The sequence below is a fragment of the Orcinus orca genome, chromosome 17 (assembly GCF_937001465.1).
Source record: "Orcinus orca chromosome 17, mOrcOrc1.1, whole genome shotgun sequence".
Classification (NCBI taxonomy): domain Eukaryota; kingdom Metazoa; phylum Chordata; class Mammalia; order Artiodactyla; family Delphinidae; genus Orcinus; species Orcinus orca.
In genome coordinates, this window is record NC_064575.1 from 39,278,439 (window position 1) to 39,303,736 (window position 25,298).

The following is a 25,298-nucleotide window of genomic DNA, read 5'->3' on the forward strand; positions in this document are numbered from 1 at the left end:
CTGACATCTCATTATGGTCTTAATTGGCATTTCCCTAATGGCTAATGATGCTGAGCATCTTTTCATGTGCTCCTTTGCCGTGTGTATATTCTCTTCCATGAAATGTCTGTTCCTGTCTTCTGCCTATTTTCTAGTTGGATTTTTTTAAGTTGTTTGGAGAGTTCTTTGTATATTATAGATACAAGTCATTTGTCTCATATGGGATTTTCAAATATGTTTTCCTACTGTGTAATTTGAGTTTTCATCCACTTAAAAGGAACTTCTATGAAGCATTTTTAACTCATTTTGATGAGATCCAATTTATCAGTTTTTGCCTTTATTGATCATACTTTTGGTGTCAAGTCTAAGAATTATTCCCCTAGTTCTAGATGCCAAACATTTTCTCCTATTTTTTTTCTAAAAATGTCCTGCTTTTACATTTAAGATTATGATCCACTTTGATTTAATTTTTGTGTAAGGTGTGGAGGTTAAGGTTCATTTTTTGTTTGTTTTTGTCGAGGGATGTCCAACTGTTTCAGTACCATTTTTTGAAAAGTCTATTCTTCCTTGATAGCTTTTGCACTGCTGTCAAAAACAAGTTATATGGATTTATGTCAGTCTATTTCTGGGTTCTCTATTCCATTCCATTGATCTATGTATCTACCCTCCATCATTACTGCAAACTCTTGAAATTGGGTAGATTAATTCCTCCCATTTTCATCTTCCTTTACAAGTTGTTTTAGCTATTCTTCAGCCTCTTCTTACCATATAAATCTTAGAATAAGCTTGTCTATATCCACAAAAACCTTGAGGGCATTTTAAGAGTAATTGTGTTAAGCCTCTTAACTTGGGGAGAATTGACATCTTTATCAGGTTGTGTTTTCTAATCCATGAACAAGGTATGTCTCCCTATTTGTTTGCGACTTAAAAATTTTTCTTCATCAGCATTTTGTAATTTTCAGTCTAGAGGTCCTATAAATGTCTTATTGGGCTTATATTTAAGTATTTATTTAGGTCAGTTGTAAATGGCATCACATATTTTTATTTAAGCTTCTACACATTTGTTATTAATATGTAATTTGATAAAATTGTGGTGATCTTGTACTCTAAATCATTTACAAACTAATATTATTTCTCAAGCTTTCTGTGGATTCCTTGGTATTTTCTCCATTTAGATTATCATCTCATCTTCAGATACAGACAGTTTTACTTTTCCTTATTCAGTATAATAGGATATATTGCTATTCAACATTCAGTAGGATATGTTCCTTCCTATGCAACGTAGTAGGAATAGTCCTTTTATCTTTTAAATAAACTTTTAAAAAATTTAACTTTTAAATTTATGTATTTATTTATTTTTGCTTTATTTTCTTACTAGAACCTCCAGTGATATATTTAATAAAAGTGGTGAGAGCAGATATCGGTGCCTTGTTTCTGATCTTACAGAGAAAGCATCCAGTCTTTCACAGTTAAATATCATGTCGGTATAGGTTGTTTGTAGATCATCTTTATGAGTTTCAGTATGTTCCTTTTCTATTCCTAGTTTGCTTGGAGTTTTTTTTCTTCTTTCTTTAAAATCATGAATGGGATTGGATTTTGTCAGATGCTTTCTCTGCATTAATGGATAGGATCACATGACTTTTCCCCCTTAATCTATTGGATATGGTGGATTACACTGTTTAATTTTCAAATATTTAACCAACTTTGCATAACTGGAATAAATCCCACTTGGTCATGGTATATTATTCTTTTCATATATTTCTGGATTTAATTTGCTAATATTTGGCTGAGGGTTTTTCAGCCAATTTCATAAAAAATATTGGTCTGTAGGTTTCTTCTTTCTATACTATCCCTGTCTGGTTTTGGTATCAAGGTAATACTGGCTTCATAAAATTAATTAGAAACTGTTCCCTCTACTTCTATTTCTTATCAAATCATGTAAAATTGGTGTTAATTCTTTAAGTCTTGGGTAAAAGTGAAACATCTAAGCCTGAATATTTCTTTTGGGAGTTTTTAAATGAAAAACCAGTGTTTCTAATGGTTACAGGAAAATTGAGATTATCTATTTCATCTTGGCTGAGTTTTGGTAGTTTTGGGTGTAGAAACATTGGCCCATTTCATCTACATTTTTGAATTTATAGTGTAGACTTGTTCATAGTAACTTGTCCCTCATTAACCTGCAGGATATGTCATGGTATCCCTGGTTGCATTTCTGATATCTGTGATTTGTGCCATCTCTCTGTTTATCTTTATCAGTCTTTCTAGATCTTTATTGGTTAGATTGTTTATTTCAAAGAACCAGCCTTTTGTTTCATTGATTTTCCCCCCTATTTTCCTGTTTTCAGCTTCATGGATTTCTGTTTCATCTTTATTATTTCCTTCTTTCTGCTTGTTTAGTGTTTTTTCCTCTTCCTTTTTTACTATTTTAATATAGAAAATTAGATTATTGCTTTGAAATATTTTCTTTCCCAATTTAGTGCTATAAACTTCCCTTTCAGCATTGCTTTCACTTCATTCCGCAAACTTTGATCTGTTATATCTCCATTTTCTTTTATTCTATGCATTTAAAAATTTTTTCCTTGATGCTGTCTTTTTTACCCATGAGTTATTTGGAAGTGTGATGTTTAGTTTTCATGTGATTGAAGATTTTCCTGTTGTCTTTCTCTTATTGATTTCTAGTCTGATTCCATTATGGCTAGAGAACATACTCTCTATGATTTTAATTCTTTTAAATCTGCTAATGTTTTTTTATCGCCCAGTATATGGTATATGAGTGAATGTTCCATGGACACTTCAATATGTATTCTGCTCTTACTGAGTGTGTTCTTTAAATGTCAGTTATATCCTGTTGATGGATGATATTTTCAGTTCTTCCATATCCTTGCTGATTTTTCTCTCTGGTAGTTGTATAAATTGCTGTGTTGAAGTCTCAAATAATAATTGTGGATTTAAAACTTTCTCCTTTTACCTTTTTCAGTGTTTGCTTCATGCATTTTGAAGTTCTGTTGTTTGGTGCACACACATTTAGTATCACTAGGTCATCTAGGTGGATTATTCCTGTTATCTTTATGTAATGACCCTCTTTGCCCCTAATAATTTCCTTTGCTCTGAAGTCTACTTTATCTGATATTAATATAGCCATTCCTGCTTTTTCTGATTAATGTTCACATGATATATCATTTTCATCCTTTTACTTTGAACTACCTATATCATGATGTTTAAAGTAAGCTTCTTATAGACAGTATATAGTTGGATCATGCTTGCGATTTTTTAATCTACTCTTCCAATCTCTGTCTTTGACTTGGTTATTTAGATCATTTACCATTAATGTAATTATTGCCATGTCAAAGATTTGGTCTACCATGTTATTTTTTGTTTTGTCTTTTACCTTAGTTTCTCAATCCTGTGTTTCCCTTATTTTTCCTTCTTGTGGGTTACTTAAACATTTTTTTTTCTTTCAAAAGTTTATTTAGTATCAAGCAAGAGGAGACTTTGCTTAACACTACAGAACATTTCAAGACTTGAGTTACAAAAGAATACCACATTATTTGCACTTGTAGTTGGCTTCCCTTTTTACGCATGTTGGCAAGAGAAAAAAAAAAACTAGCATATGGCTGAAAGATAAAATAACTAAATTTCTATGGAAACCTTTAAAATGAAAGGTGAGGCTTATGTTAAAAGGATGGATTAACATATTTAGTAAACCTATCTTTTTTGTTTAACACTAGTTAATCAAAGTTTTTTTTTTCCTTTTGATGACCTATTTTTTCATATACAGACTGGAAATAACAAAATTTTACATGTCTTTTTTTTTTTTCTGCCCAGGTTGATGTTTCAACAAAGTAATTTTAAATTCCATCCATTCAGATGTTAAGCATTTTGATTTATTTAAAAAGGGATTGTTCATAGAAAACAATTACTTTGAACAGTATACAGGACTGGTGGAGACTGGCTATGTCACAACATCAGACAGTACAATCAGTATCTGCTGTATGGCTGGTCTCTGTAGACGCCCTTTGCTGTCCTTGCCGAGGGTGCCTTGTGTCTTGAGTTTGTCCACTCCTCTTGCCCGTAGGAATCATAAGTCTCTTCACTGAGTCCGTGTCCATAATCATAGTAATCAGCACCACTTTGGGCTGGGGCGCTATAGCTGTTATCATAGGAATCATAACTCTGTTCATCATAAGCAGCGCCATATCCATCATCATAGTCATAATCTCCATAGGTCTCTTGTGTTGGGGGCGGCGGTGGAGGTCTGTACCCAGTTGGGGGGACATCTCTTGCTCTGGGAGTGAGAAGTCCTCTTCCTCGACTCACTGGCCCTCGGGTGGAAAGGATTCCTCTGGAAGTTGGCGTCCCTCGTGGTACCCCGACTCCCACTGGCCGGGCCGCGACTCCTCCCCTTCCCCTGGTTATTGCTGGGGTTGGTACACCTCTTGTACGCAAGGTAGGTTTCCCTCGAACAACTGGTACATCTGCATTTTCCGAACCACCATTCAAATATGTTAATTCCTGGAGCTGTGCTTGCCTGATTTCATCATTATAGTCTGGAATGAGGAACTTTCTGATTTCCTCCAGAGCATGTCCTATCCGGGCATAGGCTTCTGTGGCGGGGCAAACACTTCAATCAGAACATGGAGATCATCATTGAGGTGGAAGTACTTTGCTTCTCCACTTTTCCTCAACTCTTCTTCCTTTGCCTTGTCTCTCATGGAGCCTTTTCCAAGGATGGACATTTTTGTCAAGGTTTCTTCTTGCAAGCGCTTCAGAGAATTGCCACGTGGCCCCAAAAGTTTTCCCACAAAGTTGAACTTAGGGAGCTGTTTTACAGGAATCAACACTTTCTGTCCCAGCTTCATGTTCTTATTAATCACCACATCAATGTACTTTTCTTCGTCCTTGCTTTCTCCTTTGTGAAACTTTTCTATTTCTTGGTTCACCAGCCGCAGGGCGTGCGTGAAGGAGGGGTCCAGGGAGTCCTTCTCCGCCATCAGCTCCAGCAGGTACTTCTCCTCCATGCTCGCCGGCCGCCAGGGCCCTGGACGCGGACTCGAGGCGGGCGAGCAGCGCCGGCCACGCAACCCCCGACCCCGCCCGCGCCCTAGCGGCGCGGAACCCGGGCCGGACGCCGCGGCCAGGGCGCGGCGGAGCCAAGCCGGGCGGTCGGCCTGGCGGCGCCGCGAGGCGGGAAGCGGCCGCGCAGCCCCGGTCCCCAGGGGGTGGCCGCCGACTGCCCCGCGCTGGCGGCCACTGCCTCCCGGACGCGGTCCCCGAGCTCCCGCCACGGGCCGGCGCAGTCAGGCGGGCCCTCTTGCCGGGCCGGCGGCACACTTTGCGAGCCTGAGGCAGTCCCGGGCGAACCCCGCCAGCGGGCGCCAGCGCCAGCGCCAGCGCCGAGCTCAGCCGCCACCCGCACGCCGCGCGCCGCCCCGCGTTCTCCGAGCTCTACTTAAACATTTTTTAATAAGTCCATTTTAATTTAATTCATTTATAATCATTTGTGTATACTGTTTGTATAGTTTTCTTAGTGGTTGCTTTTGGCATTACAGTATACATATGTAACTTATCATAGCCTACTGGAATCAGTGTTTCATTACTTCAAGTGAAGTTTCAAAATTTTACTTCCATTTAGGTCTCTTAATATTCCCCAGTTTTAAAGTATGATTTTCTGTAGTATTTCCTTTCTCTACATTGAGAACCCCATCAGATGGTGTCATCATTTTTGCTTTGACCATCATATAGAATTTAAGAAACTCATGAGGCTAATGATAGTCTCTTATATTTACCCCATTTGTTTTCACCCATTCCATTGTTCCCCTTTTCTTTCTGAAGTTCCCAGTCTTCTGTTATTGTTTATGTTTTCATAACAGTAGGTGATATCTTGGATTTCCAGTGCAACTGGATATGAGTTTCAGGAAACACTGAGCCTGGCTCACTTAATGCTACTGAGTTGGAGGGTTTGTATATGTTGGGCCTGTTGGCACAGCAGATGCTAGCAGATTAGACTAATGTTGATGGGACTAGTGCCACAGGAGGATGGGTTCCCATTCAGGCTATGCTGCTGCTACAGTAGATCAAGTCCCCCTCTACCCCAAGTGTGGGGCAGTGACCTGCTGCTGTCACTGCTTTGTATTAGGCTCCTTTTGCCTCAGGTGTGTGGTGGGATCCCTTGGAAGCTGCTGCTGCTGCTGCTGTCAATCACAAGGTTAAATTCATTTCAGAAATACTTAAGTATAAATATATAGCCTGGCTCTTGTAGGACCTCTGTATTTTTTTTTATTGCTTTCATACAAATTATCCCAAATTTAGTGACTCAAAGCAACGTAAATTTATTACCTTACAAGTCTGACATTGGCCTCAATTGAGTAAAAGTGTTGGCAGGATCGACAGATGAATGGATAAAGATGTGGCACATATATACAATGGAATATTACTCAGCCATAAAAAGAAATGAAATTGAGTTATTTGTAGTGAGGTGGATCGACCTAGAGACTGTCATACAGAGTGAAGTAAGTCAGAAAGAGAAAAACAAATACCATATGCTAACACATATATATGGAATCAAAAAAAAAAAAGAAAAAATGGTTATGAAGAACCTAGGGGCAGGGCAGGAATAAAGACGCAGCCATAGAGAGTGGACTTGAGGACACAGGGATGGGGAAGGGTAATCTGGGATGAAGTGAGAGAGTGGCATGGACATATATACACTACCAAATGTAAAAGAGCTAGCTAGTGGGAAGCAGCCACAAAGCACAGGGAGATCAGCTCTGTGCTTTGTGTCCACCTAGATGTGTGGGATAGGGAAGGGAGGGTGGGAGGGAGATGCAAGAGGGAGGAGATATGGGGATATATGTATATGTATAGCTGATTCACTTTGTTATGAAGCAGAAACTAACACGCCATTGTAAAGCAATTATACTCCAATAAAGATGGTTAAAAAAGAAAAAAAAGTGTTGGCAGAGCTACATTCTTTTCTGGAGGCTCTTAGGGGTGTTTCTGTTCCCTGGACTTTATCCGCTTCCAGCGGTCACTTGTAGTCCTTGACTCAGAGTCCCCTTTCTCCACCTACAAACCCCAAAATGTTGCATCTCTCTGATTCTGCTTCTATTAGGACATCTCTCTCTTTCTCTTTCTACAGTTGGGAATGGTTTTCTGCTTTTAAGGACTCATGCAATTAGATTTGTTCCATGAGGTAATCCAGGATAATCTTTCTATCTCAAGGCCTATAACTTCAGTCATATCTGCAAAGTCCTCTTTACCATGTAAGGTAACATATTATTGGGTTCTAGGGATTAGGGTGAGGGCATTTTTAGGAGCCATTATGCTGCCTACCACACCCTTAACAAGTGACCTTGAGAAAATTACTGAGACTTTAAAGCCTTACTTTCCTCAAACATAAAATGGAAAGAAAGATAACTAGTTAATATCATGAAAGTGAAACAGTATATATGAAATCAACTAATTCAAAAAATAAGATTTCTTCTTTTTCTTTATGATTGGCATGATTCTCAGAGTTCAGTTACTTGAAGAGTTACTTTTTTTTAAACAGAACTAAGGCATTTCAGGGTTCAGGTGCTGTAAGATTGTCTGAATTATCTGAGTAGCAATTAGCTAAGCACAGGTGTAAAGCATTTGATTTACTCCCTGGTGTCCTTTATCTTCTCATCCCACTAAATCCATATCCCTTGTCTAGCTCCAGCCAGTAGAGTCAGAGCTTGTTTTACTGTTTAACTAAAGTTCAATTTAAATTTGCTCTACATCTCCAGATTCTCAGCCCTGGTTGCATATTATAATCACCTGGGGAGATTTCAAGACCTACTTGATGCCAAAGTTTTACCTATCATGGATATTTGAGGAGGGACCTGGAATGAAATGCTCTAGCTTATGGTTTGGGGAGCCAAATCATAGTCTACACTGAGCCAAATCATTTGCGAGATCACCTCTAAAAAGCAATTTATCTGTGGTGACTGATGCTCTTCCTTTGTCAGTATGCTTGTCCCTCTTTGGGGGAAAAGAAGAAGGGGAAAAAAAACCCCAGCGGTTGGGCTCCCTGAATTATAACCTGATGCTGCGGAATTAGTGTTGGCTCAGAGCGCACATCTTCGGATACCCATTCTCTCTCCTGCTTCCTTGCATGAGCTTATATCCTTGGGCAGTTTTTCATCCACCACCCTCTTTTGCTTCTAATCTTAGCAAGTAAAGTCTCTCCTTAATGAAACAGCATTTCATGAGACTTACTGGGAGCATAGGTCTGTTCCAGACCTATCCTATGTTAGCTAAAGCAGATATAAGTGATGTATTTTTGGCATTCATCCTTGTGGGTTGGAGAGAGAAGACAGAATTTTATCCTTTAGGTGTCATATGACTGGGCAAATGGGCTCATTCCCTCTACTGCCTACCATGTAAAATACTGAGGGTGTTACCTCCAGAAGGTATCTTCTGGGTATCAAAATAGCTCAGATAAGTCATATTTCTCAGTAACAGGTGACAAAACTATGGCTTAGGTGGTGAATTTTCCATGTCAATTTGTCTGGGCCACCATGCCCAGTTATTTGGTCAAATATTATTCTGGATATTTCTGTGATGGTGTTTTTGTGTTTTTTAAAATTTTTATGTTTTATTTATTTATATTTTTGTCTGCATTGGGTCTTCGTTGCTGCACGTGGGCTCTCTCTATTTGCAGCAAGCGAGGGCTACTCTTTGTTGGGGTGTGCGGGCTTCTCATTGCGGTGGCTTCTCTTGTTGCAGAGCATGGGCGCTAGGTACACGGGCTCAGTAGCTGTGGTGCATGGGCTTAGTTGCTCCACGGCATGTGAGATCTTCCCAGACCAGGGCTCAAACCCGTGTCCCCTGCATTGGCAGGCGGATTCTTAACCACTGTGCCACCAGGGTAGTCCCTGTGATGGTGTTTTTGGATGAAATTCATAATTAAATTTGTGGTGGACTTTGAGTAAAGCAGAGTATCCTCCATAATATGCATGGGCCTCATCCAATCAGGTGAAGCTCTTAATAAAGACTGACCTCCCTGTCGCAAAAAGGAATTCTGCCAGAAGACTTACAGAAATTGAACTGCAGCTCTTCCGAGAGTCTCTAGACAGCCTAACCTGCAGATTTTGAATTTACCAAGCCTCTATTATTGTGTGAACCAGTTGTTTAAAATCTCTCTCTCTTTCTCTATCTTTATATAGATATGGATATAGATCTAGGTATCAATATCGATATCTAGATCTATATCAGTATATATGGGCACATTGTATACACATGCTGTTGGTTCTGTTTTTCTGGAGAACCTTGACTAATACAGTGGCCCATATAAATAAAAGGATGAACCCAAGTTCACCCAGGTAGAAAGTAGTACAATGAGAACTGGAACTTAAGGCCTCATGACTCATTCAGCTGTGAACACTGACCCAGAACTGGCGTCCGCACACTCTGGCCCACTGATGAGATCTCGCTTGACTCCTGGTTTTGTACATAACGTTTTGCTTGAACACAGCCGCATCCATTCATTAACGTATTGTGCATGGCTGTTTCTGTGCTGCAGCAGCAGATGGGCAGTTGCAATGGAGACGTATGGTACAGAAAATCCAAAATATTTACTATCTGACCCTTTACAAAAAAGATCTGCTGACCCCTGCTCTAGGATGCCATCTGATTTCTGATAGCACTGAGGAGAATAATTCATGCACATTGGGATAGATTGTTAATCTCATGTCCTCCTTAGGTCAAAGATCTCTTAAATGCTTACCCTTGCAATAGCCAGCTTGGGGAGCACCGTCTGAGGATGCAGAAATATTTCTTGCCAGGTCTTTCCAATCCACACTGCTCCCTGACTATGGTTCTTAAACCCTGTTGTTTTTTTTTAAATTTTATTGGAGTGTAGTTGATGTACACTGTTGTGTTAGTTTCAGGTGTACAGCAGTGAATCACTTATACATACACACATATCCACTTTTTTTTTTCTTTTTTCGGTACGCGGGCCTCTCACTGTTGTGGCCTCTCCCGTTGTGGAGCACAGGCTCCAGACGCGCAGACTCAGCGGCCATGGCTCACGGGCCCAGCCGCTCCGCGGCATGTGGGATCTTCGCGGACCAGGGCACGAACCCGTGTTCCCTGCATCAGCAGGCAGACTCTCAACCACTGCGCCACCAGGGAAGCCCCACTTTTATTTTTTTTTTTAGAGTCTTTTCCAAATAGCCCATTACAGAGTACTGAGTGGAGTTCCCTGTGCTAATAAGAAGAGCAAGTTCTTATTAGTTATCTATTTTATGTATAGTAGTGTGTATATTTCAGTCCCAATCTCCCAATTTAGCCTCCCTGCTACAATCCCCTGGTAACCCTAAGTTTGTTTTCTACATCCGTGCCTCTACTTCTAAAACCTGTCTATTTTAACCAACTACCACTCATTGCTTACTGTCTCTGGCTTCATGTACTTGATAATAAATCTACTTCTTGTTCTATCCTGCATGACATGTTCCAAGGACTGAGATAATATCTTATTCTACATAATTTGTCCTTGATATTGTCTATCTTGGGGTCTTCATCTATGTCCCAAAGAAGACAGTCACTCTGTCTTCTAGTACTACTACTAATACCACATTTTATGGCATGAATTTGACCCAATGCACTGAACTATCCCTTTAGAAGCTGTATGCAAACCTGTCACTGGGTTTTAGCACAGGGGTAGAACTCAGATTAGTGATCATATTTAAACAAATCTACTTGACCAGAAACTTTTTCTCTCACCATTTATTACACAAGTAACTTCTGTCTTTGCATCTATGATGTAAATATTTTTAATTTCCTAAATTATCTGAAAAATTATTTAGAGCTTCCATTTCAGTAGGCACTGGAATTGCTGTGTTATGACTATTTCATTATTTTATTTCCAAATTTTAAATTAAGCTTCAAGCTTTGGCCAAGAGTAGACAGGAAAGGGCTTCAAAGAAATGAAGAGTGGGAAAGACTTCTGATGCAAGGGAGAATTAATAAAGATTTGATTTTGAATCAATAATTTATAATAAAGGTTTGATTTTGAATCAATCATTTATGTCATTGCAAAATAGCTCCCTGGTAAAATTCCATTCTTTGGTAATCATTAAGTACAGAAATTAACAATCAAAATATGCAGTGATCATCTTCATTTTCTAAAAACAAACCTATATCTAGATGAGAGGAGAATTCATCTCATAACTCAGGCTCTGGACTTACGACTCCAAGTCCTGTCTTCTTTCAACCATACCTGCTAAGTTTCTGTCTGACTTCTTGAGCATGAGGTAATGGCATCAGCTTTCATCCCCTTCCTCAGTATATAGCTTGGTGAGTATGAGTAAGGGATCTAAAACTTGAGAATTTGGGTTCAAATCTTGACTCTAAAATTTACTTGTTGAGTACTCTTGAGCATGTTATCTGTTTTTGCCTCAGTTTTCTCATCTATAAAATAAAGATAACATTACTTCTCTCAGGGAGTTGCTATGAGGGTTAAAGAGAAAATTCATACAATGCAAGAATTTATCAGTTCTTGGAACACAATAAATACCGAAATACCTCATTTTATGGATAATATAGATTAGTTTATATAGGTCTAATATTTACATATACATAAACATTTTGTACCTATGTGTGTGTATACGTTCTTCTTAGAAATTGAGCAGTCAACATTCACATCTAAAAATCTGTGCTCTGTGAAATGTAGATATCCTGTGTACAGACACAGTGCTATAGTTATCTATTGCTACATAATAAAGAAGTCCAAACTTAGTGGTGAAATAAACAAAAATTTTAATATGTGCCCAGATTCTGTGGGTCAGCAATTCAAACAGTACACAGAGGAGATGGCTTGTCTCTACTCCATGACTGATGTCTGGAACCTCAGCTCATGAGGATTCAGATGGCTGGGGCTGGAATCATCTAGATAATTTTAATTCACATGTCTGGCCCTTGAAGACTGGGCCCAACAAGGACTGTTGACTGGAGTGCCTATAGATGGCTGCCCAGGTGGCTTGGACTTCTCATAACGTGGTAGTTAGGATTCAAGATAGAGTATTCCAAGAGAATGAGTGTCCAGGGTTGAAGCATTCCACGAGAATCATGCAAAAGCTGCATGACCTTTTATGACCTAGTCTTAGATGTTACATAGCATCACTTTCATTATATACTATTGCAGGCGTTGGAGACCTTTTTCCATAAAGTGTCAGACAGTCAATATTTTAGGCATTACAAGCCATACAGTCTCTTTTGCAACTACTTAGCTCTGCTGCTGTGATGTGAAAACAGACACAAACAATACATATACTAAGGAACATGGCTGTGTTCCAATAAAGCTTCATTTATAAAAGCTGGTAGAGGCCTAGACTTGGCACACCAGCCATAATTTACTGACCCCTGCTCTATTGTTTGAAGCCATGGAAAGCCTGCCCAAATTCAAGGGAAAATGCCCACATCTGGATGCGAAGAATGGCAATGAATCTGAGACCCTGTATTAAAACCACTACATATGGGATATTTATAAGAGGATCTGTCTGCATACCTTGTTTCTCCCATGTATGGTGGATATGAGGTATTGGGACATCTTACATCTCTGTAAGCCTGGGTCAGGGTCAAAGTTGGAATCTGAACTCAATGACCTTGATTTCTGGAATAATCGGTAACTCTAATTATGATTTGCTTACACTTCTTACCCCAATAAATATACCACAAAAGATAGATTTCAAGTAAACAATTGCTTTATGGCAGATTTTTATTAAGTCTCCATTGACTGAATTATTCCATTTTGGTTGGAAAGCATGAGTTTTTTTCTTTCCTAAAGAGATCTGCAACTTTTCAGATGTGGCATTTCATTCTACTGAGAGGATGATGTAGGTTTTTATAAACGGAAAAAGCAGGGCAGGCTGAGTTCACTCAGATCGTACTAGTCCTTAAAGGAATAACCGAAACTGGAACACAGGCTTCCAGGTTTTCCTGTCCTGTGCTCTTTCCGGTAGGTGCCATTGTCTGCTGGGTCTGGCAGTAATAATTTCTGACCTTTACCTCTCTACGCTCTTGTGAAGTGGTTTGGGGCTTTGTTAGCTTTCTTATGAGTTTGTACTAAATTGTGTCCATAAAGTAGGCTGAATTCCTCAGGGAAGGATGAGAGCTGTTACTGTGTTATTACTGCAAATGTTGTGTTGGTTACCTTTTTTTCTTTTCTTTTGTCCAGTTGTATCCTGAACTTAAAAGTTATATTATCCAAAATGAAAGATGTGCATCTGGTAGAAAAGACTAATTTAAGGGCTGAAAATTCCTGATGATTGCTTCAGTCAAGCCTTAATACACACTGAGCTTCATTAGTAAATAGACAACTCTCAGACCATTCCCTTGGAAGAGGTCGCATAATCAGCCTTTGTGTTGATTTCACATTCTGTTCGGTAGAGACAGAACAAATTAGAATAATTAGCTGGTACAGGACAGCACAAAGAACTTTCTTCTGTTTTTGTGATGCATCCCTTAATAAGGGTTGAAAATGAGACTGGAGGTAAGAACGTGAAACTCAGAAGAGCAAAGGAGAGAGGATAGTGTTTCTTTGAAAATATTCTTTCAGTGTTGGCCCAGAAGAAATATGAAGCTGAGCAAATTTTTTTTTTAATGATGATTTTTGTGTTGATGATGTGAGTGTGGAATTAGTAAGAATCAGGAAGCAAGCATCCTTTTCCACCAAGGACTTGGGAGCAAATGAAACCATAAATACTCCCCGCTCTTGGAAACCCTTTTGGAGCAGTAATCAGAGAAGGGTAAAGGCAAAGCCTCAGGGCAGAGGTGTTCAGAGCAAAGGGATAGGAGGAGAACAAAAGGAGAGTGGATATGTTTAGAGCTGTCATTTTGAAATTTACCTGCTTCTGATTCAGTGCTGCTTTGCTGCTGTGTTGGTCCAGTGGAAATCCTCAAAGCAGGAGCAGCCGTATTTTAAAATAATAAGCTTAGAACAACTGACTTTAATCCAGGTCTCTTTAGCTCAAGAGCACAGAGGAGAGTGTGAGGAAAGAGTGAGGCCACAAGGAATTGTTCACTGGGTACATTTTCCCCAAACCTCACTAACTGGGAGAAACTGACCACTGGATTATGTGCCTTGAAGGAAAGAAAAAATGTTGAAAGCAAAGAGTGTGGAGCTTGTTTAGAAAGCAAGCTCTATCCTTTGGTCACCTGCTGATGATAATAGCATTGGCTGAGACCTGACCATTTACAATGAAGGCACTTCTGTAGGTAATAAGTTCCAGGAGGGCCCGAACTGAGTATGTCTGTTTCAGCATTTAGCATGGTCTAGCATCTGAGAGGCCGGTACATTATTGGCATATAGTAGACTTAAAAATGGATATTTGTGATTGTCTGAATGAGTGGATGTGTGTTATTCATATCCTATTTGCAGGTCCTATACCCTACAGTGGATTTTCAGTGTCAGGTTGTGAAAGTATTTATGACGGGGATTGGCATTGTTCCCTATCTAATGGATAAAGATTACACATGAAAGGACTTTACACTGACATCCCAAAAGCCTCATAGGAATTACTTAACAAAGAAATAAAATTGGATTCTATATAATTTCTGATTTGTAGGCTGGCCAGAACACTGGTATTTCAGCCAGTCCTCTGGTAGTTCCGATGACGTCCCCATGATCACCCAGGCATAATCAGAATGGCTTTAGGATTTGGGAGCCAAAATGTTCCTCCGTATTTACGGCTTTGCTAGTCCACTTAAGAAAATGGACTATTGAAAAAATAGCCTCAGACACAATATGGCATTTTATGATTTAGCATGAAATCTGAGAAATATAGAGGTTATCTGAAGCCTGCAATGGTAAAGTTCCCTCTGCTATTTAAGTTATTGTCTTTAAACAAAGATTCTACATCACTAATGCTATATATATAAATATATATATATATATATATATATAATGATATTCAGGTTAATTTCCTATTCTAAGGAAGTAATTGGTTAGTTGGTATGAGAGATGTTGTGGCTTCCAAAGGTGAAAAGTATTATTTTGTTGTAATTTCCAGCTACCTAAGGATGGGAGAGGCCAGGACACTGCAGTCAGTATATTATGTGGAGCAGATTATATTGTGGTTTATTTATGAACTTTTACATGTTTATTTTCTTCTTTGCGGTATGCGGGCCTCTCACTGTTGCGGCCTCTCCCGTTGAGGAGCACAGGCTCCGGACGCGCAGGCTCAGCGGCCATGGCTCACGGGCCTAGCCACTCCGCGGCATGTGGGATCTTCCCGGACTGGGGCTCGAACCCATGTCCCCTGCATCGGCAGGCAGACCTTCAACCACTGCGCCACAAGGAAGCCCACATGTTTATTTTCTATGCAAGTTTGTGTGCTCCTTTTTAAGTTTTGGTAGATAAGTGTTTTGTAACTTTGGAATACTTGGAGTTATATATATATATATATATATAACTTTGATATATATATTTTTTAACGTAGTAGTTAAAGCCGTGTGGAGTGTACTAGTCTACCTAGGTTCAAATTCTGGCTTTACCCTATGACTCCCCTGTGGCTTCCTCTGCTCACCTATTAAAAAGGAGTATAATAAGACTGCTGTGGTGAGTTACATACTAAGTGCTATTTAAGCATTTGCTATAATGATCATGTATACTCGAAGGCAAGGAACTTGCCCCTTGATCGTCTCTGTATTCCTGGTGCTTAAGAATTCCTAGTGCTTTCCTAGTGCATTGTCTTAGGATAGAGATAGCTCAGTATAGTTCTTCTCACTATAAAGTACTGTTACGTTGAAAGTCTTTGCTTGTGTACTAATAATGTATGACATATCTGCTGAGGACAAGGAAAGGAATAGTTTTAAAACTGCAATGGATAACAAAAGATTGTATGACGTAATACCTTTATTATGTAATTATAAAACTAACAAATGATCATGGTAGAAAATTTGAAAAACTCCTAGACAAAAGAGAGATCAACAAAATTTCGAGTAACTTTCAGAGTGTACAGTTGTTCATGAATATTAGTGCTTTCATATTTTCCAGGACTTTCAGTAGACTCTGCTTCTTAAGAGTGTATTCATGATATTTTACTTTAATGATGTTTTCATCATGGGGACACACACACACAGAAATCTGTTAAAAAAAAAGATAGACATGTAAATCACTGATGTTTCAGATAGCCACATGAAATAAAGTGAGAAAGGTCAACAAGCTGAAAGAATGTGGAGTAGCATCTCCTTAATTGCTTACATAATTCTGATAATTACCTCTTTGTGGATAAAGTAATTAATGGGGAATCTAATTCAAGAAAAAGATATGAACTTCAAGCCTTCTCGAAGCCGAGTATTTATTTCCACAAAAGGTTACTTTCCACGGCCGTGCTTCCTTATTACCAGACAGGGAAAGAGTATTGTATGGCAAAGGATCTTCTTGAAGGAGGGTGCTTCCCACACTGATTGTCACAAATGACTTCGGAATTACTGTTGCTGTATTACCAAAATCTTAAACTAGGATATTTTTGACAAATTTGGTCCTTAGTTAATTTTTAGAGCTACAAACTGTCAGATGGCTCTGAAATAACAATTGTCTGGCTATTTTTCAGGGTGATCACAATATGGTAATGACCTTGAGGTATCACTAAAAAGCAGGAAGGTGTGAGTCTTCCTTTGGTGCCAGAGTGAAATGCGAGTTGGAGTTGGAGTTGGAAAAGAGGCCCACAACCAAGTGATAGAGAAGGAAATGTGAGGTCATTGGTGAAAAACCAGGTTGAAGTTAAGGTGAAGAGGCATGAGGAAATGGGCAACTGTTCCAGTATTACAAAGATCATCAAGAAGCATATCCATGAATGTAGTTTGTATTGCAATCTGCTGAAAAAGAGACAAATATCCTGGCCTGGCCTTCATGGAGATTATATTTTATTGATTCTGATAATAGATTATTGTTGAAAAGGGCCTCCTATAAATAATAACCATGCAAAGGCAGCAAGATAATTTATTTTTCTTTATGTATGTGTTTCTCATTCCTTCTCACTTCTCTCTTAGGAGAAGAGAAAAATCACAAAAAACAAAAATGTCAAGTCTCAGCTATTCAGTTTCAAAATAATTTTTTTCCAAATTCCAGTGAAGGCAATAGGTTAACTGTTAAGATTTGTAAGGCTCAAAAAGCTAGATTTTTACGAAGGGTAGCCAAATTTTATTCCATAAATAATAGCTTTGGAAAGAATATGTGGTGATGCAAAGTTGGAAAAAGCTGGTTTTCCTTCCGTGAATGGCTTCACTGTCTTAGGAGAAGAGGCAGAGAAGAAATCAAAGTAATTAAACATGGGGTGAGTTTTCCTGATAGGGGACTCTAGTGCTTTAAAATAGACTAGATAATCCTAGGGATAATCTGAGGGTAGAACAGACCAATGCCTCATTTCCAGTCTGGTACCCTGGAAGAAAACAGTGTATTTCCTTTGAGGTCTTGAGAGGTTTTTCTTCCGCTTTGTTTTGGTTTTGCTTCATTTTGTAATCAGCCTTATTAAGGAATCACTTATATACAATAAAATGCAGACATTTTTAGTTAACGGTTCAGTGACTTTTAATTAATATATACATTTGTATAACTACCACCCCCATAAAGATAGATAACAATTCTAAAACCCTAGAAAGTTTCCTCCCAGGCTTTTGCAAAAGTATCCCCATCTCCCACCCCAAGGCAACCACGGATTTGTTTTTTATCTTTAGAGATGACTTTTGCCGAGTTTACAATTTCATGTAAGTTGAATAATACAGTAGGTGCCCTTCTGATGTGGCTTCACTTGCTCAGCATATGGTTTTTGAGATTCATGCATGGTGGGATGTTTTAAACCAGGACTTTAGCCTGGGTGGCTGATGTTGTCTGAAGGCACTTATAGGTACATCTGAGTCTCTGGCATTGTCACTGTCTGTTCTTGGCTCAGTATTTTCAACTTTCTAAGAAGCACAAGGTTGAAGTAAGGAAGATCATTGTCAGTATAATGGAGGTGAAGTGGGTTCTGTTATATAATATTCTCAGCATAAATTGATCTGCTTGGAATCATTGTGTTGATAATGGACAAGGATACTCCTCCTCCAAAAACCTTGATACTATAAAACTTCTAAAGGACGCTGTCCTAGGACTCTTTTAATTTTCATGTTTTGGGAAACATTTCTGGAGAATTCAAATGCTCGCAACCTGAAAGAAACAATTATTCACCTGAAAGCTGACTCTGCTAAAGTTGAGTTGTCTGACCTTTACATGCTGATAGAACCCAAATAGCCTTGCAAAACAATGCTCTCGTGTTGGATATAAGCACATAGATTGTTTAAGATGGACGTGTATATGCAGTAAAGTGAAAAAGCAAAGAATCTTTGAGTTTCCCTTGCTGGGTTTTTTAATTTTTTCATTTAAGTTTCTATAGCATATGCTAATAATTCAGGGAAACCTCAGGTTAGTTTTAGGTCCACTCTACATAAATGTTGAAGTACTCCATATCCACCTTTTTTCTACCTTCCTTCTTTTCTTCCATCTTTCCTTTCTAACTCCTTATAATCCATTATACTTAATCCTGCATTTGCTGAGGTGGCAATTAGTGTAGGAAAATACTGTGAAATTTTGCTGTTCAGAATGCATGTTGACCAAATTCTATATTGAGAAAAGGTCTGAATTTACCCAGAGTAACCCTTTCTCAGCATCTTTGAATAAAGGGCATAGAAACTGGGCTATATATAATATCCTGACAGGTATGTAGAACTCATAGCAATTGCCCTAAAGAGCTTACCTAGCGTAGATGCATATGAATGCATTTAATAATTGCTTTATTGGCAGCAGTGCCAACCTACACAGTCTGTTTGGTTTTATATCATTCTCATTACCTGCTGTTTACCACTGTATACATTGCTAATGGCGTGGTTTCTATGGCTTGTGAATTTCACGGCCAAATAATATGTAATTTATTGCACACTTTAGTGTAGAAGATGGAGATTCCATAACTTTTCGTGTGCTCTTTGCCCCTTTGGAATGTATTACACTGAGATCAGGCAAAGTAATAAATTTATTTCAAATGTGCGTGATAGCTAAACATCAATTAGGACTGATGGGCAATATTCTTCCAGCAACATAACAGTTTTTAAAGACTAAGCCATTGAACATGGAGTTACTGAACATGGGACTCAGTTCACTGGGATCCTTCTTAGAAAGCTAAAGGAAAACTTGGATTGGATTTGTGTGGCTTTTTCAAGTAGTAACTAATCACCTACATCTTGGTGAACTTAATTTGTCACAATTGTTTGGTATTTTATTAACTCTCTTCCCCTTCTTCCCCGACTCTCACGAGAACGGATCATGAGTATCTTAAAACATACTAAGTCGTCTTCCATCCCTGTTAATCTAACTACAAAAGCACACTTTCCTGATCCAATGTAACTTACTGTCTTTTAGAGTGGCTGGGGTTTTAATTCTCTACAAAATTAAAACCAGCAAAGAGAAACATTTTCAAGGAGCCACCACATTGTAGCGCTTTAGAAAGAAGACTTTAGAATTAAGGGCAACTATATCATTTTATAGCTAAAGCACCTGAGGCCTAAAGTAGGCAGGTAACCATCGAGGTCAGGGAAAGGGGTTGAAGATCAGGTTTCCAGAAAGAGTCTAGAGGGACTCAATCTGAGCAGGTCAAAAACTGAAAGGAGGCCACGAATGTTCTGGGAAGGCTGGCATCTGGCCTCAAGTGTGGGATTCAGACAGGGAGTGGACCTGGGGGGAACTGAGCTTCTGCAGTAGGCAGAGAAGTCCACCTCATCTCCGGAAAGTGCCACTGACATCGGAGTTGAGGGGAAAGAGCAATGAATTCCAGTCCACCTGAGAAAGCAGGCCAGTCTGATTAACTCTGAATTTAGGCTTATTTCAGATACTTCTTGAGAAAGAACTTGGACAAGAGCAAGTCCCACGCAGCCTCTTTTAAATCCATGCCCAGTATTTTCTGGTGGAGCTGCTAAACCCTCCAAGTGACTCCAGTATTTTAATTTCACTCTATATTTAATTCTGACAGTTCTATGACTGATTATTTAATGGGAAAATAAGTAGGGTCACAAAAGAGTGTGAATGTATTTTACCAGATGATGATGGGCGGAGTGGAGCAGTCTGGAATGGGACACAAATAAAAAGGGATCTTGGTAAAGAAAAACGTCTATTAGAAATGGAGAGGAATTCGCAAGGACATTAGTGCCTGACACCACGCCCTTCTCTCTGCATTTTTAGAAGCTAGTTTCTAATTTTATTTTCGCAGGAGCTGTCCCTGTGATGAATTCTCTTTTACTTCCACACCATTTATCACCTGGACATATTGTGAAGTTTGTGTGAGAGAAAGCAAGTATTAGAATTTGTCTTGCAAGGAGCTATAAACACTTCCTGGAACAATCTAGGGTAGAAGGAAAAGGAAAGGAAGGTGGAAACAAAGGAGAAAGACAGCTAATGATGCTGGAGTCTCTCGCTGGGATTTGTGGTATCTCTTTTTGAAACTAAGTACAGAAAGTCAGAACTTGACTGATTGTTTCCTGATCACGGTTTGTTTTCAGTTTTGCTTTTTTCTTGCTCTCTCATCAGTTATTCCAGCCATTGCTATGTCATTTTCAGTTTCAGTAAGCATGCCTGTCTTGTTTCCATTTGCATTATTCATGTAAACGTTGATTGAACTGATGACCCCGAGTTATCAAGGAAACATTAGATACACCAGTAGATACATTTCTTATTTTAGAAAAAAATTACCGAGTGAAGGTTAAAATAACTCCTCTTCAATTTGTCATTTAAAAAAAGCTTCTCCTAACATACAATACCTCATTGCCTAACAATGCCATATAAATGAAGAATTCCTATGTATTCATGAATGCAGGCTAGTCTGTATATTTTTTGGCAGGTATGACCGTTACCGAGGGTAACGGCCTGGTTTGCTGGCCATGCCCTGTCTCCTAGATAGTTGTAGTTTCTGTTGTCTTTCAGTTGGTCCATTGGATATCAGAGGTGAATTTATAAAACTATACTTCCCTTTACACTTAGTTTTTTGTTTTGTTTTGTTTTACTTGAAGTATAGTTGATTGACAACGTTGTGTTTCAGGTGTACAGCCAAGTGATTCTGATATATGTATCTCTTCTTCAGATCCTTTTCCATTATAGGTTATTACAAGGTATTGAATATAGTTGCCTGTGCTATACAGTAGGACCTCGTAGTCTATCTACTTTATATATAGTATACACTTACTTTGTGTGATCCACGCTGGTCAGACCACATGATTATTTTCACTTCTGATATAATTTTTTCAGGTCCAACCTCAAATCTTTGATAAGAAGATATTTTTTAGCATGTGTGTGCTCTAAATGCAACAGTAGTTATTAGAGATATGGTTTTGCACTAGGTATTCTTCGCTTTTTTGTTCTCGGCCAACCAACTGAAAATTAGCATTTATTTTCTGGTTGGTTTGCTAGATGTTTATGACTATAATAAAAGTCTTACATTTTGTCTCATATCTTAAAACACAATCTGAATTAGCAATGGGTATTGTGCTATACATAGGCGCTGTGATATAAATATTGTGTAAGTGAGATGTAATGCTTGGTGTACATAAGGGTTCAATAGTCCACTGTGAGAGTGCAGCCTTTTGAACAACCTCAGTGATAAGTGGGAACCACTTGTCCAAGACTTTTATTTAAGATGCAATACTCATTTCTATCCCCTTCAATACATTTTAAGTACCCCAAGCTAGAATAATGGGGCTAGAGGTGCAAGAAGAATATTATACCAAACAGGGGCAATATAAAAAAACATTACAATCAACTTTTTCTTATTAAAAATATAAGTCAAAAACCTAAATACAATATTATTCCACAGAGTTTTAAGGTATGTTAAAAACATTGTGATAGGATGTTTCAAAAATTATGGTACAATCCCCTTCTGACACCCTCATTCCTGAGTCACCACTTCAGCAGGACTGGGCTTTGGCATACTCAACCCACATGATGAGACAATAGCAAAAGAGCTTGATGGCTCAGTTGCCGAGGACTAGCCCACTAGGTTCTGAAGACAAGTGGACCAGGTGCTCCCACTGTCCAAGCCAACCACCGAACCTGTGAGTGAGGCTGTCTCAGACCAGCTCTCACTCAGCTGATCCATCAGTTGACTAAAACTGCATGAAGGAGCCCAGATAAAACCAAAAGTAAAACACTACCCAGATGAATCCAGTCCCAAATGGCCAAGTGATTGCTATTTTAAGCCACTAAGTTTTTTGTTGTTTTTTTGTTTTTTATATCTTTATTGGAGTATAATTTCTTTACAATGGTTTGTTAGTTTCTGCTTTATAACAAAGTGAATCAGTTATACACATACATATGTTCCCACATCTCTTCCCTCTTGTGTCTCCCTCCCTCCCACCCTCCCTATCCCACCCCTCTAGGTGGTCACAAAGCACCAAGCTGATCTCCCTAAGCCACTCAGTTTTGAGGTGGTTTGTAATACAGCAAAAGCTAATCTATACTATAATACGATTTGGTCAAGTGGGTTTATCCTTGAGAATGCAAGGTTGGTTCAGTATCAGCCAATCAATTCATGTGATTCACTGTATTAGTTAAATAAAAGGAGAAAATCATATCATCATTCTTTTTAGATAGAAGAGATAAAAAGCATCCCATGAGGTTCAAAATCTATTGGGTAGGGTAAATTTTATAAAACTAGATCCAAATAATAACTATCTTTCCTTGATAAAGGCTATATACCAAAAATACATGGCACATGTATACACTAACAAAAATTATTATACTACTAATTTTTTTAAAAAATTAGCATTTCCTTTAAGGAGAGAATTGAGATGAAGATTTATAACATTACTGGTCTATTGGAACCGACCTTTTTGGAGCTGTGTGTTGAGAGAAATAGAAAGAGAGAAGGTTTAGAAGAATATAGATAAAAATGTCATATTTATAGATTGTTTTGATTATGTATTTCATTGGAAACACAGGAAAATCAATAAACTATTAAATCTAAGAAAAGAGCTCAACATAGGGGCTGGAAAAAAATTAATACACCAAAATCAATTGTGTTCCTCCATAGCATCAATATCTAGATACAATACAAGATGAATTTACCATAGTAACAAAACCTATAGAGCATATGGGGTTTCACCTAATAAATTATGCAGAAAATCTTCATAATGAAAACTTTATTAGAGGACACATGAGTAATAGGAATATATATCACAGCTATGGATGAGATGACTTACTATAATAATATAAATATCCTTATATTAATATATAAAATTAAATGCAACTGTAATAAAAGGCCAAGCTCTTTTTTTTTTTTTTTTTGAGGGACAGCATAAAAAAGTGATTCTAAAATGTATCTGGGGGACTTCCCTGGTGGTGCAGTGGTTGAGAATCCGCCTGCCAATGGAGGGAACATGGGTTCAATCCCTGGTCCAGGAAGATCCCACATGCCATGGAGCAACTAAGCTGGTGCACCACAACTGCTGAGCCTGCACTCTAGAGCCCACGAGCCACAACTGCTGAAGCCCACGAGCCTGGAGCCTGTGCTCTGCAACAAGGGAAGCCACTGCAATGAGAAGCCTGTGCAGCACAACAAAGAGTAGCCTCCTGCCGCACCGCTCGCTGCAACTAGACAAAGCTCACACGCAGCAATGAAGACCCAATGCAGCCAAAAAAAAAAAAGAAAGAAAAAAAAAAAGAGCAGATTGCTCTATCTCCTATAAAAAAATTAAAATTAAATAAAGTAAAATAAAATGTATCTGGAAGAATAAAGTTCTCCATACAGCTAAGGTAGTTTTGAAAAATAAGCTCAAAATGGAGAATGTGCCCTACACATTGAGATATATTGGGAAGTCATGATAGATAAGAACTGTGTGATGCCCTTGGAAGAAACAGCAAATAAGAAAACAAATCAAACAGGTGGCCTAGAAATAGAGCTATATACAGATAGAAAGTTGGCACATGAAAGAGATGGAATCATAGTCCAATGGAGGAAGCTGAATTACAGCTTTTGGGGAAACAGTCTCATTTTAAAAAGAGAGATGAGACTGGATCTTAACCTAGTGATATCACTTATGTTGTACCCAGTCCTATATAGCTCACCTAATCTTCACAAAAAAATCCACAAGGCATAAACTATTATCCTCATTTTACAGGTGGAAAAACTGAAGTATGAGAGATAAAATGACTAGCCTAAGAAGTACATGGTGGAGCTGGAACTTAAACCCCACAGAAATCATTCTATTAACCATTATGTTATATAATTCCACCTAATGTACAAAACTAAAATACAATAGTTTTAATATTTAAATGTGAAAAATAAAATCTAGAGAGAATAAAAGAAATTGCAAGGTAATATATTTGTGATTTCAGGGTAAGAGATGAAATAGATCTTTGAAAAATAAAGAAGCATACATTGTATGAAGCAAAAGTGATGAATTTAACTATATTAAAATTATAAATTAATATAAAAAATCTGATTTAAAAAAATAGGCAGAAGAGCTGAATAGACATTTTTCCAAAGAAAACATACAGATGGCCAACAGGCACATGAAAAGGTGCTCAACATCACTAGCCATCAGGGAAATGCAAATCAAAACAACAATGAGAGATCACCTCACACATGTCAGAATGGCTATCATAAAAAAGAACAAAACTAACAAGCCTTGGCGAGGATGTGGAGAAAAGGGAACCCTGGTACACTGTTGGTGGGAATGTTAACTGATGTAGCCACTAGAGGGGTGGGATAGGGAGGGTGCAAGGGAGACGCACGAGGAAGAAGATATGGGGACATATGTATATGTATAGCTGACTCACTTTGTTATAAAGCAGAAACTAACACACCATTGTAAAGCAACTATACTCCAATAAAGATGTTAATAAAAACAAAAACAAAACAGAACAACCATATAATCCAGTAATTCCACTCCTGGGTATATATCTGAAGAAAACAGAAACACTGATTTGAAAAGATGCATGCACCCACATCCAGTGTTTATAACAGCATTGTTTACAATAGCCGAGATATGGAAGCAACCTAAGTGTCCATCAACAGATGAATGAACAAAGAATACGTGCCATATGTACACAATGGAACACTGCTCAGCCATAAAAAATGATTAAATTGTGCCATTTACAACAACATAGATGGACCTGGAGGGTATTATGCTTAGTGAAATAAGTCAGACAAAGACAAATACTGTAATGATATCACTTATAAGTAGAATCAAAAAAATAAGACGAATGAATACAACAAAACAGAGAGATTCACAGATATAGAAAACAATTTAGTGGTTACCAGTGGGGAGAGGGAAGCGAG

At 38.4% G+C, this 25,298-nt stretch overlaps 1 protein-coding gene and 1 pseudogene across 1 annotated transcript in view; both read right to left on the minus strand.

Annotated features, from left to right (window-relative positions):
• LOC125961815 (metabotropic glutamate receptor 7-like) overlaps positions 1–25,298 on the minus strand; it is a 122,223-nt gene that overhangs the window by 56,562 nt on the left and 40,363 nt on the right. The gene's annotated exons all lie outside the window — the stretch shown is intronic.
• Positions 3,425–5,303, minus strand: LOC125961812 (KH domain-containing, RNA-binding, signal transduction-associated protein 3-like; annotated as a pseudogene).